The sequence below is a fragment of the Neofelis nebulosa genome, chromosome 3 (genome assembly GCF_028018385.1).
Source record: "Neofelis nebulosa isolate mNeoNeb1 chromosome 3, mNeoNeb1.pri, whole genome shotgun sequence".
In the NCBI taxonomy this organism is placed as follows: domain Eukaryota; kingdom Metazoa; phylum Chordata; class Mammalia; order Carnivora; family Felidae; genus Neofelis; species Neofelis nebulosa.
Window position 1 is genome coordinate 103207009 of NC_080784.1, and position 17053 is coordinate 103224061.

The 17053-nt window shown below is 39.0% G+C and overlaps 1 long non-coding RNA gene and 1 pseudogene across 3 annotated transcripts in view; both read right to left on the reverse strand.

The window, feature by feature from the left end:
- Positions 1 to 17053, reverse strand: part of LOC131507112 (uncharacterized) — a 111668-nt gene that overhangs the window by 70277 nt on the left and 24338 nt on the right. The window lies entirely within an intron of this gene.
- Positions 16176 to 16905, reverse strand: LOC131507110 (large ribosomal subunit protein uL16m-like; annotated as a pseudogene).

The window sequence follows — 17053 nt, forward strand, 5'->3', positions numbered from 1 at the left end:
CTAAAATTAACAACTCAGGGAACAACAGATGTTGGCAAGGATGTGGAGAAACGGGAACCCTCATGCACTTTTGGTGGGAATGCAAACTGGTGCAACCACTCTGGAAAACAGTGCAGAGGTTCCTCGAAAAACATAGAACTACCCTATGACCCAGCAATAGCACTAGTAGGAGTTTATCCAAAGGATACAGGAGTGCTGATACATAGGGGCACATGTACCCCAATGTTTATAGCAGCACTTTCAACAATAGCCAAATTATGAAAACAGTCCAAATGTCCATCAAATGATGAATGGATAAAGAAGACATGGTTTATATAAACAATGGAATACTACTTGGCAATGAGAAAGAATGAAATCCTGCCTTTTGCAACAATGTGGGTATAACTGGAAGGTATTATGCTAAGTGAAATAAGTCAGTCAGAGAAAGACAGATATCATATGTTTTCACTCATATGTGGAACTTTAGAAACTTAACAGAAGACCATGTGGGAAGGGAAGGGGAAAAATAGTTTCAAACAGAGAGGGAGGCAAACCATAAGAGACTCTTAAATACAAAGAACAAACTGAAGGTTGATGGGGGTGGGGGTGGGGGAGAGGGGAAAATGGGTGATGGGAATTGAGGAGGGCACTTGTTGGGATGAGCACTCGGTGTTGTATGTAAGTGATGAATCATGGGAATCTACCCCCAAAACCAAGAGCACACTGTATACACTGTATGTTAGCTAACTTGACAATAAATTATATTAAAAAAATAAAATATAAAAAATCTTCCTTAGTCTGGTAAAAGGCAGTTTTTAAAAACCTACTGAAATTGGACTTTCATTTAAACTCTAAATGAAAGGATTTAAGATCAGGAGCAAGAAAAGGATGTCTACACTCACTTTTATTCAAAACCATTTTAGAAGTCCAAAAAAGTGTAATAAGGTGACAAAAGACACAGGAAGTATAAACATTGAAAAGAAAAAGCAAAACTATTTCTCTTTACAGATGACATGATATATAGAAAACCTTATGGAATCTAAAAAACTACTAGAGCTCATAAAGTAAATTTATGAAGGTCTCAATATACAAGGTCAATGTAAAAATTCAATTCTATACATATCAACAGTAAAAACTGAGAAATGAAAAATTTTTAATCTCATTCATAATAGTATCAAAATTATAAAATGCTTAGCAACATATATCATAAAAGACAGTCAAAACTTCTAAAAGCTACAAAAACATTGATGAGAGAAATTTAAAATACCTCAATAAATGGAGAAGTATATTATGTTCAGGGACTGGAAGACTGAATACTACTGTGTCAGTTTTCCCTGAAATTAAATTCAAAATTCTATAAATTCAGTGCAATTACAGTCACATTCACAATTCCAACAGGCATTTTATATTTTTGGAAGAAATTGGCAAGTTGATTCTAAAATTTATATGGAGATGCAAAATACTTTGATTAGCCAAAATTTTCTTGAGGAACAAAGTTGAAGGTCTGAATAATCTGAATTCAAGAATTACAAGACTTACTTACCAAGACAGTATGGTATTGGCGTAAAGATAGACAAATCGATGAAAGGAATAGACTAGACAGTCCAAAAATAGACCCACACACATATGGACAAAAGAGTATATACCATATGATTCTGTTCATATAAATTTTAAGGACAGGTAAAAATTAATCTGTGGTGATAGAAATTAGAATGTTGCTTATGCAGGGTGGGGGTGGGTGGAGATAGACTGGGAGGGAGCACAAGGGAATTTTCTATATCTTAATTTGGGTAGAGATTAAATGGATGTGTGTAGATTTATTAAAACTCCTTGAATTAGACATTTAAAATCTCTGCGTTTCACTGTATTCAAATTTCCCTGAATAAATAAAAGCTATAACTGGAGCTTAGGGAGTAAAAAGGTTTCCTGGAAGAGGTAGATGTTTGAAGAACAAGTAAGAGTTGGCTAGGTGAAGGATGGAAGAAGATTGGAAGTAGACCGTGTGACATGTGGAAAGGCACAGAAGTGTGACACAGCACAATGCCTTTAGGAGGAGGGGCTGGGAGAGAGAGAAGGTTGGAGAAGGAATTAGGGGACAAATTAGAAAAGGCTTTGGGATTAAGAAGTTTGAAGTTTATTCTGAAAGCTAAGGGAAGCCACTGAGGCATTTTATGTTGGCAAGATCAAACTAAGAGCAGAGTAGGGGGTGGGTGTGAAGGGAAGCCAAGCTCTAAAGTGGCACCAGACAAGCAAGAGTGAGGGTCCCAGCCAAGGTGGAGAGAGAGGCCTGTAGGAAAAGAGAAATCTTTAAGAGGTAGTAAAGAAGTAGAATCCACAAGTTTAATGAAGGAGTGGATGCTAGGATGGGTGAGGGGGATGACAAGATTGACAGAAGAAATCCAAGTCCAATGGACTCCATTCCTTCCATTTTCCCATTAGCCTGTCATTAGCTTTGGAGAGTTGGTGGCACACAGGGTACTAGGGTAGGAGTTGTGAGTAAAAACTAGATGACATTTGGGTTTCTCAAGTTATCTATAATATCAACTAAAAAAAAAGACTTACAAAGCAAAATGTTTTGCCTTCCAAAGATCAAAGTTTTCTAAGGCGAAAAAAAAAAAACTACTGTGATATAAAAAGATGTCTAATTTACTGCCCTCCCCCTGAAAGCAATGGCAAATAAAGCTAACCTTTATTGAATATTTACTATGTGCCAAGCACTGTGTTTATGCATAGTTTATGCATAGTTTCTGCATAGGCATAGTTTATGCATTGTCTTGATGAATCCTGGCACCAACCCTCAGAGGTTGGACAATAAACATTATCCTACTTTTCAGAGTGGGAACTGAGATTGCCCAAGATCATTGAACTTGTTCCTGGTGGAGGTAGGACCTAACCATGCACTGGTATCTGACTTTGGTCACCTGTGTAAGGGTGTTAGCTCCAAGATGACACCCGGTGATTTTCATTTTCTGATCTCACAACTCTCAGTGATTTGGAGGCAGAAGGTGGGGAGATTGTTGAAGAGAAGCCAGAATTGGGAAGGGATCAGGAGAATTGTTCTTCCTCAACTGAAACCTTCCTATGGAGTTGAATCTCAGAATGTAAGAGATAATAAAAATCTGTTATGGTCTGAATTGTGTCCGTCCCAAAATTCATATGTTAAAGTCCTAACTACCTCAGTCCTAGAACCTCAGAATGTGATTGTATTTGGAAACAGGGACTTGAAAGAGGTGATTACATTAAAAAGAGGTGATAAATTAAAGGTTAGGAAGGGCCCCAATCCAATCCGATTGGTGTTCTTATAAGAGGCGATTTTGATGTGTGTACACAGAGAAAAGGCCATGTGCAGACACAACAAGAAGACAGCCATCTGCAAGCTGAAGAGACAGGTCTCGGAAGAAATCAAAACTGCTGACACCTTGATGGGCCTCCGGCCTCCAGAACTGTGAAAAACTGAATTTCTGTTGTTTAAGCCAAGTACCAGTTTGTGGTGCTTGGTTATGTCAGCCCTAGCTAACTAATTATCCATTCATTCATCTATCCATCCCCTTGTTCAGCTACATTATGTGCTAAACTCAAGAGAGACATAAAACATTAAACAAGAAATATTACCTTATCTCCAAAAGAGAACAATTATAGCATATGGGGATAAGTGTTCTGACAGTTTTATGTTCAATTTAGGGCATTAGCTAAGGTGTCCTGTGGGAAGTGACACTTAACTTGAAGGCTACAGGACTCGTAGAGGTCTAGAAGAGGGTTTCTAAACCTGGCACTATGGACATTTTGGGCCAGATAATCATTTGTTGTGAGGGCTTGTCTTGTGCATTATGGGACATTTAGTAGTATCACTGCCTCTGTTCTTTAGATACCATTCACACCCCTACCCCAAGTTGTGACAACCCAAAATGTCTGCATACATTGCCAAATATCTCTTGAGAGGCAAAATTGGTCTAGAGGGTGGGTACAAGCTTTTAAGTGGAGGACACAGCATGGAATCAGGCCAAAGATAGCATGGCCATTCAGGAGCCTGCAACCCTCTCATGTTATAAATGAGAAACTAAGGTTCAGAAAGGCTCAGTTTTTTATGCAAGACTGTGAACTGGTCACTATAACCAGAAGCAGCAGTAGATGTAGTGGGAGGAAGTGCAAATCCAGAAGACAGCTTCAATTTGAGGCTGGTCTCTTCATCTTAAAGAAAAATATCAGACTCTTACCTATTGCAACATTTGAGTCTATGGGGCTACAACATGTTAAAGGCTTATTTTCTAGTGCCTGGAATAATGACTGGATGAGTAACTAGTAAACTAGGACCAATTACTGGACCAAACCTGAAACAAATAGCAAATGCAATGCTACTCACATGTTTCAAAGAAATAGTCTAAAATTTATGTATTGGTGACTAATAACTAGCCAGTAACTGTGGGTGAGGGTTTTTGGCAAGGGCAGATGCTAAACACAAGAAATTTTAGCTGGCATTGTCATGTCTTCCAGTAACAGGAAACAGTCTACAGACCTGGGCCTGGCTGGTGGGACAGTCCACCATGGCAAGAGGTGCTGTTAAGAAAGCATCTGGACATGTGGGAACTGAATAATGGTCAGTGCAAACACTACAGCTCACTGGCAAAATTGTTTGCTTAGAATTATAGCTAAATACAAGCAACAGGAAATGGTCTGACAAAGGTGACCTGTTCTTTTAGGTTCACAATTTATGACAAATTTTGCCTGGTGCTAGGGGTTACTTGGCATTTCTTCCTGAAGCACAGAGCTTCACAGGGCATTTACAACAGCAACATGAAAAGACTACTCTCTCATTGGGTAAAGGCAGGACATACACCAGTCTCAGAATCAATTCCTTTTTGGGACCTAACTGAAAAATATCTCCTCTATGAAGCCTTGTGTGGTCACATTGGACCTTGTACTTCCTCCACCTCCTTCTCAGTCCTTATGTAGACCATCTGGCCTAACTTAGGAGGCACTCAACAAGTGTTGACAAGAATGAGGTTTTCTTGTGTGTTTCTCAATCCCAGAAGAGGACTCTACTTTCCTTTGTATTCTGTCCCCACCCTGCCACCCCAGTTCTCCTGACAGTGTCCCATCCACCATCAGAGATCCTATAATGCCCATTAGGACTTTGTCATTTGCTGTGCATGGGTGTATGGTTCACAGGTGTGGTCAGAGTAGGGAGGGACTGTCCCCCAGCCCTGAAGGGTGATCCTCACTCCTTCCAGCAGTCCCTGAATTCTCTTCAGAGAATCTCTGAAGGTTCCACAAAGCACAAAGTCTGAAGGTTTCACAAAGTCTGAAAATTCCTGCTCCAGTCCAATGGCCAGGCTACATACAAGAAAACAGAATCCCAAAGGCCCTAAGAGTTCTACCCAGGCCACAGATCTCTAGTTTGGCATTACCTGAAGCAGAATCTGCATTCCTTCCTCACCTTCACCAGGGTTCTTTGAACCACCCCTCTCAGAGATTGAAGTATTTCCTCCTGTAGGCCCCTAGGGATGGCTGCTGTCTGGACACAGAGGGCAAGGGTAAAATATTCCTTCCCACCATCCCATAGGAATAGTAAAAGATGTTGGTTGACTGACTAGAGACTTAAACAGTATTAATGAAAAAAGTCAGTTCAACAGGGTCATGACTACTTTTGGTCCTTATGGCACAAAACACTATCTATGAGAGCAGCTCTCATTCAGCTTTTCACATTAAAATCCTAAGGCCAGTTACTGGGCATGTACTGTACTTTGCTCATCCAGTGGCCTTAGTGGTGCAGATCAAACCTGCTCAAAGACTGCTTTTTCCACTCTCCACACTGGCGTACTGTTAATAGGGACAATAAGAGCTACCACCTCTATGTAAACACTTTTCGTTTGCTTTGAAGGAGATCAGACTATGCCATTCCAAAATATGACATCATAGGAGTAGGAAAAAAAAAGCTTTCCTTACGTTCACTGGCTGGGATCCTGTGAATTAGACTGCCACCAGACATATCAACATAAAAAGCACATAAATTATGTAATATAAGTTTTATGTGACATGGGAGCCTTCATAAAGAAACAAGATCAAAAGAAGTGATTAAGCCTGAGTGTTTTTGTATTAGGTTTGATGTGGAGAATCATGGGAAAATGTAATAGGGCAAAATGGTATGAATTAAGGTGGTAAATTGGGGGAAACTCAGCAAGGCCTATGGGTTCAGACTTCCCTCAGTGTCTCTGTATCTTTGGAGATAAGGACACTCCTTCCCTTCAGTTATAAGGAGGACACCTCTCACATAAAGGTCTTAAGACCTAATTCAGCAGAGATGAAGGAAGTCAGACAGTCCTTCCTTCACCTGCCATTTCTCAAACTCCTCCAGCTTAAGATATTCAATATGCTAAGGTGTCATATTTTGGGTTAGTGTGTTCTGAACCCTGCTACTCCTTAGGCATAAAGATTATTTTGAGCTGAAGATACTTGAGAATCAACAGATACATAAAGAAGTCTTCCCAGAGATTTCCTTATCTGACTAAAGGGAGAAAGTCCTGAGAAATAAGGGCTACCATAGATCCCCTATCCCCAAGATGGACTTGTACAAACAAACCTGCTGAGATAGCCCTTATGACTCATTAGTTTCCTCCATATATCTATTTTTGCACAGTTTGGCAGGCACCCTTGGAAGCTCCAAACCTTTTCCTTTGTCTTGTCATATCTCCGTAATTTCTCATTCTTTGTTAAAAACGGGTGACTCAGTTGGTTAAGCACCCGACGTGGGCTCAGATCATGATCTCACGGTTCATGAGTTCAAACCCTGCATGGGGTTCTGCATTAACAGTGTGGAGCCTGCTTGGGATTCTCTTTCTCCCCCCCTGCCAACACTCTCCCTCTGCCCCCCCCCCACTTGTGCTTTCTCTCTCTCTCTCAAAATAAATAAATAGACTTTTTAAAAAATGGTGTATAAGCTCTCAGCCCTATCCACTTCTTTGAGTCTTCACTTTTCTAGAAAAACCCATGCCTGATAAAAATTAACATCAAATAAAATGTGTATGCCTTTATTTCTGTTAATCTGTTTTTTGTCAATATAAGATGCAAGGCCCCAGGTAGTGAACCTAAAAGGGCTGAGGAAATTTTCCTCCCCCACAATTTATGGGTTACCTCACTATTTTTTTTTGTTCACTATGTTCACTATTCTTCCATGTTCACTGCTTGTTAACATTTTGCCATGTTTGCTCTATTAATCTATCCATTTACCCATCCATCCATTCATTTATGCATTCATGATCCATCCATCTAGCTAGTTATTTATTTATTTTATTAAATCTTTTGAGAGTTACTTACAGATATCATGATACTACATCTCTAAATACTTCAGCAAGAATTTCCAAAAACAAAGGCTTTTTACCTTTACAAATATAATTATCACACTTAGAAATTTAACATTGAGCTAATACTATTATTTAATTATTTGCTACTCACAGTGTGGTCCCAGGGCCAATAGCATCTGATCTCACCTCTAGGAACTCTTGGATGGTGTATGCAGGAATGGGGTTGGTGGGGAATCTGTTTTTTTTCCGCTACGATTTTTTATTTTTATTGTTAACATAATCACAGGATTTCATAAATATGCTTTGTTTTGATATTCTATTTTTTCTTTAAACCAGACACACAGAGCTATGATATAGACCAGCTATTCCCAACATTTTCCCACCCCATACCCTGTACATTGGAAGGCAGCAATCTTGTCTTTATTTTTTGTCTTGGAATCCAGTGCCTATTGCAGATGCTCAATACATAGTCTCTGAAATGCACTTGGGAAGAGGCCTATTTTTTTACAGTGTGAAATGATAAGACAAAGGCACCACAAAAACACTAAATTTTATAGAATTTGTTTTGAGCTACCTGGAATCCCGTAAAGATATCTAAGTTTGTTTTTTATTTCTTTTATTTTTTATTTGAGTATAGTTGACACATAATGTTACATTAGTTTCAGGCATACAACATAGTTATTTGACAAGTATATACATTATGCTATGTTCACCACAAGTGTAGCTACGGTCTGTCACCATATAATGTTGTTACAAGATCACTGACTATATTCCCTATATTGTGCCTTTTATTCCCATCTTATTCATTCTATGAATGGAAGCCTGTATCTTCCACTCCCCATCACCCATTTTGCCCTTCTTCCCATCCTCTCCCCGCTGGCAACCATCAGTTTGTTCTCTGTATTTATGGGTCTGATTCTGGTTTTTGTTTATTAATTTGCTTTTACTTTTTTAGTTTCTAAATATGAGTGGAACCATACAGTATTTGTCTTTCCTAGTCTGACTTATTTCACTTAGCATAATACCCTCTAAGTCTTTCCATGTCTCAAATGGCATGATCTCATATATTTATGGTTGTGTAATATTCCATTGCATATATATACCAAATATTCTTTATCCATTCAGCTATCAATGGACATTTAATTTGCTTCCATATGTTGGCTATTGTAAATAATGCTGCAATAGACATAGGGGTGCATATATTTTTTTCAAATTAGTGTTTTTGTGTTCTTTGGGTAAATATCCAACAGTGGAATTATTGGATCACATGGTATTTCTATTTTTTAAAGTTTATTTACTGAGAGACAGAGAGACAGAGAGAGTGGGGAAGGGGGAGAGAGAGAGAGAGAGAAAATCCCAAGCAGGCTATGTGCTGTCAGCACAGAGCCCAATGTGGGGCTTGATCCCATGAACCGTGAGATCATTACCTGAGCTGAAATCAAGAGTCAGACACTTAACCAACTGAGCCACTGAGGTGCCCTGGTATTTCTATTTTTAAGTTTTTGAGAAACCTCCATACTGTTTTCCACAGGGATTATACCAATTTACATTCTTGCCAACAGTGTGGGTATTCCTTTTCTTCCACATCCTTGTTAACATGTCTTATTTCTTGTCTTTTTGATTTTAATCATTCTAACAGGTGTAAGGTGGTATCTCCTTGTAGTTTGGATTAGCATTTCCCTGACGGTTAGTGATGTTAAGCATCTTTTCACATGCATGTTGGCCATCTGTATATCTTCTCTGGAAAAATATCTTTTCGGGTCCTCTGCCCATCTTTTAATGAGATATTTTTTTTTTTTTTTTTTTGGTGTTGAGTTGTGTAAGTTCTTTATATATTTTGGATATTAACCTGTTACTGGATATACCATTTGCAAATATCTTCTCCCATTGTTTTGTTGACGGTTTCCTTTGCTGTGTAAAAACTTTTTATTTTGGAGTAGTCCCAACAGTTTACTTTTGCTTTTTTTCCCTTCACCTTAGGAGATAGCAAACTGTTTTTTAACAAACCCTCCAAGTGATTCTGATGCATGCTAAAGTTTGAGCACCACAGTTCTAGATTAAAAGATAAAGAGATCTAAGAACTAAATGCACTGTGTGATACTTGATTAGGTTCAAATATGGAGTTGGGTGGATTGGGAAATAGCCAAAAGGGATATTACTGGGTCATCTGGGGAAATTTGAATATGAATTGTACATTAGGTCAGAGCTTCTTAGAATTGAATGTGCTCACAAATCACCTGGGCGTCCTTGTTAAAATCCAAATTCTGATTCTGAGTCTGGTAGGGAGGCTGTGCTGAGATTCCACATTTCCAATAAATTCTTAGGTGATGCTGATGCTGCTGGCACATTTTGAGAACTAATCTAGGATAATTCCCGAATCATTTGTTTTTCATTACACTGACATTTTTTGAAAATCCTAAGCTAGCTGTTTTGCAAAATATCTCACAATTTGGATGTGCCTGATTATTTCCATCATCATTAGACTACATCCTTTTGGCAGGAATACAATATAGGAGATCCTATGTCTTCAGTATAGTACATCGGGACACACATAATTTTATTACTCTTTAATGTACTTGCAATTTCCACTTTCTTCCTCCACACATTCTGTGGCCTCCTGAGCAGGGGTGGTATTAAAATCAGGCCCAGGAGACTTTCACCTGCACTCACACTCTTCCAGGTACTGTTGACAGGAGCAACAGTGAAGACATAACTGGAAAGTTGAATGCCCGTGAGATAATTCTCCTTGATCTGTTTCCCTAAGTCAAACCTTAATGATACAAAACAGTATAGCAGTGTTTGTGAAATCCTGTAACAAAGATGAATCACTGGTTTGGCTCAGAAATGAAAGGGAGACTGATTCAGACAAGCCCTGTTGCCAAAAATACCCTACGGAGGATGTTACACCAAAAAACAGAAAGCAAGCAGAAGCCGACAGAGAAACACTGAAGATGTTATGACAGACCTACAGAAATGCTCTTGAAGATACAGGTAACGAGGTTTGAACCTTCTCTGGAAACTGGTAACCAGTCCAGTGAGCATTTTTTTTCCTTTTTTTGAGAGAGAGAGAGAGAGAGCAAGCAGGGGAGGGGCAGAGGGAGAGGGAGAGAGAGAATCTTAACCAGGCTCCATGCTCAGCACGGAGCCCAACACTGGCTTGACCTCACAACCATAAAATCATGACCTGAGATGAAATGAAGGGTTGGACATTTAACCAAACGAGCCACTCAGGTGCCCTGCAAGCATCTTTACATTACTTTTTTTTTTTTTTTTAATTTTTTAAATGTTTATTTTTGAGAGACAGCAACACAGAGTGTAGCAGGGGAGGGGCAGAGAGAGAGGGAGACACAGAATCTGAAGCAGGTTCCAGGCTCTGAGCCCTCAGCACAGAGCCTGAAGTGGGGCTCCAACTCAAGGACTGTGAGATATGACCTGAGCTGAAGTTGGTTGCTTAATCAGCTGAGCCACCCATGCATTCCTTTACATTACTTTCAAAGAGAATCTCAAAATTGAAAGAGAGACACATATTTCACTGAGAACATGCACTGATTAAAGACAAAAATTAAGAATACATAATTTTTGTGAATAGGCATTAGTTGAAACAGATTAATAATGAGGTGCTTGGGTGTCTCAGTCAATTAAGTGTACAACTTCGGCTCAGGTGATGATCTCTGTCTGTGAGTTCAAGCCCTGTGTTAGGCTCTGTGCTGACAGTTCAGAGCCTGGAGCCTGCTTCGCATTCTGTCTTCTTCTCTCTGCCCCTCCCCTGCTCGTGCTTTGTCGCTCTCTCTCTCTCTCTAAAATAAAAATAAACATTAAATTTTTTTAAAAAATTTTATTTAATATTTTATTTAATTAATTATTTTTGAGAGAGAGAGACAGAGAGAGAGAGACAGAGCACACAAATGGGGGAAGGGCAGAGAGAGAGGAAGACACAGAATCCGAAGCAGGCTCCAGGCTCTGAGCTGGTAGCGCAGAGCCCAACATGGGCTCCAACTCACAAACCACGAGATCATGACCTGAACCAAAGTCGGACACTTAACCGACTGAGCCGCTGAGGCACCCCAATATTTAAAAAATTTAAATACAAAAATTATTAATAAAAAACACTTTAATACTTGATACTTTAAGGCAAACAAAGAAATAGAGGGAGAATGGTATACTTGAGAAAAGACAGTTATAAAATCCTAGTTAGTGGGAATTTCAGCATTCAAGTTCTTTTCTTGGTAGATAATTATTGTTGAGAAAGACAACATAAGAACTGTAAAATAAAACTGGCCAGTCTGCCAGGCACACTATGATTTCCACTGAAGGCAGGAGTGTGGGCCCAGCATATGTCCTTGTTCTCTGTACTGGGAGACAGCTGGTCCCAAAAAGTCTGTCAAATGATGGCTGGGGGAGTCACTTTTCCTCAAAGCTGTTAATCCCACTTCCACAGTCTGAGCCTATAAATGTGATAAAGTTTCCAGACACTGGCATAGCTGAAACACTCAGTCATTTCACCCCAGAAACTGAAAGCATGATGAAAGGAGAGCTTTTACCCATGACCTCCAACCTTATCTTTCAGGTCTGATGTGTTGTTATTAATTAAGGGCAATAACAGGCAAAAAGGTTTAAATGCAAGTCAAGGGGAAGGGCTGTAGTCAGCTCCACAAAATTTAAAGAACTTCTACAAAAGTTGACAGAGAGCAAGAGCCAGCTAACCTCCCCTCTCCTGCTCCATCTCTCCCACATCTCTCTGGCATTCTGCCCCTCAGTTGTTCTGAACCACTTGGGTACCTCAAGCTTGCCACACACTCTTGCCTTTCCCTGCCTTTAACTGGTTGGCTTCAGATTTAACAAGGTCTTCTTCAACCTTTAACTGGTTGACTTCAGATTAGACAATCTCTTCCTTGGCAAGCCTCCTTGATGCCAACCCTCTCCAGTGCTGCCCCCAAAGAACTCTGTGTTTATGGCCATAGGTGTGCCTGTCTCTGCCCCTAGACTATAAGCTAGTCTTCAAGGCAGAAAACCTATTTTGTTCCATTTCGAAATTTACTATCAAGTCCAGTGCCTGGCACATGATATTAATCATTATGGAAATGTATTTATTATATTCCAGGCATGACTCTAAGTACTTTAGATTGATTAATTTAATGTGCACGATATTGTGAGGTAAGTACTGTTATTATCCCCAGTTTACAGAAAAAGGAGGCACAAGTATTTAAGTGATTTGTCCATGGTCTCATAGTTGGTAAATGGTAGAGTTATGATTTGAACCCAGCCAATTTGGTTCTATGGACCATGCTTTTAAACTGTAAGCTATTTGCTCTTAACAAATACTAGATGGAAGGATGGATAAATGGAGATGATGGATGGATGGATGGATAGATGGATGGATGGATGGGTAGGGGGTTGGAGTGTGCAGGTCTCTAGCCAGTTAAAAAGGCTAGGGCATGAGAGAATTGTTCCCACTATAGGCCTCTTCTAAGGAAGACCCAATTAAGTGCAGGTATATAGGCACAAACTATTTCACACTAAAACAAGAATCTATATGTTGATGAACACACAAATACACAAAAGTAGACACAGAGGAACCCATGGAAATAGCATGGCTTTTGGAATCAGAGGACTAGATTTGAATCATGGCCCTGTTAATTTGGGGCCAATTACTTTATTAACACCTTACCAGTAGAGAATATGTAAGTGTCCAAGTGTCCTAAGTTCCAGAGTGCTTGGAACTTAGGAACCTCCTAATTAATTTTAGTTCTGCTCCTGCTCAAGAAAATGACATCACCTGGATCTGATTTACCATAAGCAGGAAAATGCTGAGAAAAGGACTGGAGTAGCTGGCTCACTGAAGGATAAGAAAGTAAGACTTGTCTGGATCCCCTTCCTGGAACTGGGCTTTGGGCTTTGAAAAGAGAGGTGAACTTACAACTTAGCTCTGCCAATTCTGCCAATTCTAGAATTATTAAACTACTTTTACTGCAGCTTGAAAAATTTTTGCCTGTGTATACAAATGTGATATCTTTGAGGAAAGAGTGTTTGATATTTATATTTCAATACTTTTTTTGCATATAATAAAAGTAACTAAAGCTCATTGCAAAAAAATTAGAGAACTACAGAGAAGCCTAAAAAATATATGAAAGATCAGTCCATGTTAATCATCTTGGAGGATCTTTCTTAATTTCTTAGTATGTGTATAAGTATGTATATTTTTTAAAAACAGAAATAGGATGAGCTTGTTTCTAGTGTTCTGTTATTTTCACTTGATGATATATTATGGATACCTAACAACATAGGAATACATAATCAACTGCACTGCAATCCACCGAAAGGATATACTGTAAATTACTTAATACTACTGTAAATAAGATTTATATGAAACCACTATTATAAAAAATACTCCAATGAAAATCTGAATACACATCTTTGAGCTTTTGTATTACTGCCTTTATTTACATTTCCAAAATGGGAATTATCAGGTTAAGATAAACATTTTTATTTTGATACATACTGACAAACTCCTCTAGAAAAGTGGTATTTCATCAACAGTATAGGAAAGTTATCCACATTCTAACACTGGATATAACCATTATTTTTAGCCTTTGTCAAACAGATAAAAAAAATAAAATAAAAAATGACTTCTCATTAGTTAGCATATAGTGCAACAATGATTTCAGGAGTCGATTCCTTAGTGTCCCTTACCCATTTAGTCCATCCCCCCTCCCACAACCCCTCCAGTAACCCTCAGTTTGTTCTCCATATTTATGAGTCTCTTTTGTTTTGTGCCCCTCCTTGTTTTTATATTATTTTTCTTTCCCTTCCCTTATGTTCATCTGTTTTGTCTCTTAAAGTCCTCATGTGAGTGAAATGACTTCTCATTTTAACTTATTTTTTTTCCTGAGGTAATTTTCAAATTCTATTTAATGTAAATATAATGCACTTTAAAAAATCAACAGATATAAATTGTTTTATATATTTGAGTTGTTTCAAGTTGGGGGCATAAATATTTACAATTGTTATGTCTCCTTGGTGGATAGTCCCCTTTATTATGATATAATGCCTTTCTTCATCTCTTGTTGCAGTCTTTGGTTTAATATCTTGTTTGTCTGATATTGCTACTTTGGCTTTCTTTTGACATTCATTTGCATGATAGATGGTTCTCCATTCTCTCACTTTCAATCTGCGGGTTTCTTTAGGTCTAAAATGAATCTCTTGCAGGTAGCATATAGATGGGTCTTGTGTTTTTTGTTTTTTTTTAATCCATCTGATACCCTATGTCTTTTGATTGGAGCATTTAGTCCATTTACATTCAGAGTAATTATTGATAGATATGTATTTAGTGCCATCTTATTACTTGTTTTGTCATTATTTCTGGAGATTTTCTCTGTTCCTTTCTAGTTTTTGTTGCTTTTGGTCTTTCCTTTCCACTCAAAGAGTCCCCTTTAATATTTCTTGCAGGGCTGGCTAAGTGGTCACAAACTCCTTTAGTTTTTATTTGGGAAATTCTTTATCTCTCTTATTCTGAATGATAGCCTTCCTGGACAGAGTATTCTTGGCTGCAGATTTTTTCCATTCAGCACATTGAATTCAAGCCCTTCTGGCTTGCCATTTTTCTATGGAGATATTGCTGCTAGCCCTATTGGTCTTCCCTTGTAAGTTAGGGGCTTCTTTTATCTAGTTGCTTTTAGGATTTTTTCTTTATCACTATATTTTGAAAATTTACCTACAACATGTCTTGGGTAGCCTGCTTTTGTTGATTTTGATGAGAGTTCTCTGTACCTCCTGGATTTGGGTGTCTGTTTCCTTCTCTAGATTAGGGAACTTTTCAGCTATAATTTCCTCAAATAAACCTTCCACCCCCTTTTCTCTCTTCTTCTTCTGGGACATGAAAAGATGCTCAACATCACTCATCATGAGGGAAATACAAATCAAAACTACAATGAGATATCACATTACACCTGTCAGAATGGCTAAAATTAACAACACAAAAAAAACAACAGGTGTTGGTGAGGATATGGAGAAATGGGAACCTTCTTATACTGTTGGTGGGGATGCAAACTGGTGCAGCCACTCTGGAAAACAGTATGGAGTTTCCTCCAAAAGTTAAAAACAGAACTATCCTATGATCCGGCAATTGCACTAGTGAGTGTTTACCCAAAGGATACAAAAATACTGATTCAAAGGGATACATGCACCCCAATATTTATAGCAGCATTATCAACAATAGTCAAATTATGCAAAAAGCCCAAATGTCCATTGACTGATGAATGGATAAAGAAGATGTGACAGCCATGCACGCACGCATGCACACACACACACACACACACACACACACACACACACACATTGGAATATTATTCAGCCATCAAAAAGAATGAAATCTTGCCATTTTTAATGATGTGGATGGAGCTAGTGAGTATTATGCTAAATGAAATAAATTAGTCAGGGAAAGATAAATATGACTTCACTCATATGTAGAATTTGAGAAACAAAGCAGATGAACATAGGGGGAAAGAGAGAGGCAAATCAGAAAACAGACTCTTAACTATAGACAACAAACCAAGGGTTGCTGGAGGGGAGGTGGGCAGGGGGGATGGGTTAAATAGGTGATGGGGATTAAGGAGTGCACTTGCGATGAGCACTGTGTATTGTATGAAAGTGGCGAATCACTAAATTCTATACCTGAAACGAATATTACACTGCATGTTAATGAACTGGAACTTAAAAACTTGAAAAAGATATAAAAAAATCCACATATGTTGTACAAATTTTCAGTAATCATTTACTCATATATTGCACCTTGGTTAGACATTAGAGCTACCCAAAAACTTTAAGGGTAGGCTGAGGGCATTAAAGATGTAGATTCTTTCTCTCTCAGTAGCCTTCGTACATTTATTTCTCACATTCTCACTACACATGTTCAGGCATATAGGACTTGCCCCAGAACTGCGCCTTCTGGGTCAAGTTATAGGGGCTCAGGACTTTCCATATCCTCAGCACATTGGCAGTGGCTATACGCTCAAAGGTCCAGGGGTTTTAGTTGTTCTGTTCTCATTCCTCTTGATCTTTCCACATCTTCTCTAGAGTCACACACTCATGGCCTTTGCTCAGAAGGGAAACTTGTGGGCACCTGGTCAAGTAAGCCTTGTACCTCTTTGAATTCACAATGCCCACCCATCTCTATTATGGGCCAGTCATGTAATGATCAATGGCACCTTTGGCTCCCATGTGTGTCATACCCTTGCAGGTGATGGGCTGAAAAGGGGCTAGTACTCTTCATAAGGCAAATATGTTCTTGGGGTCCACAGAGCAGTACATTGTCAGGTGCATCATTTCAAAATGGCTCCAATGGAGGTGACCACCACCCAGTGCCAAGATTGCACAACTGCCTTCTATGAACTCAGTAGCTTCAGTAGAAGGTCCTCATATGTCATTTTTAAGTTCTCCTCTCACTTTTGGCACACACAGATGTTGCCCTTTCAACAAATTTAAGCTTGGGCTTTTCAAGAATGGAAACATCCTCAAGAGTTGGCACCAGGAGCAGCATCCATAGTCCAGCACTGGCAGGTGGGGCTGCCCAAGAATCTGACAGCAGCACTCACAGGAGTGGCCCACTGGCTCGAGCCAGCAGCTGCCACATGGTCACCTGCATCTAGCAGCACCGGGCTCCCCATAGTGACTCTAAACTTACATATTTTTAATTGTTAGTGAATCACACACATTTAAGGTGTTTATTGACCATTTGGAATTCTCTTCTGTGAATTTCTAGATCATGTTCTTATCATATT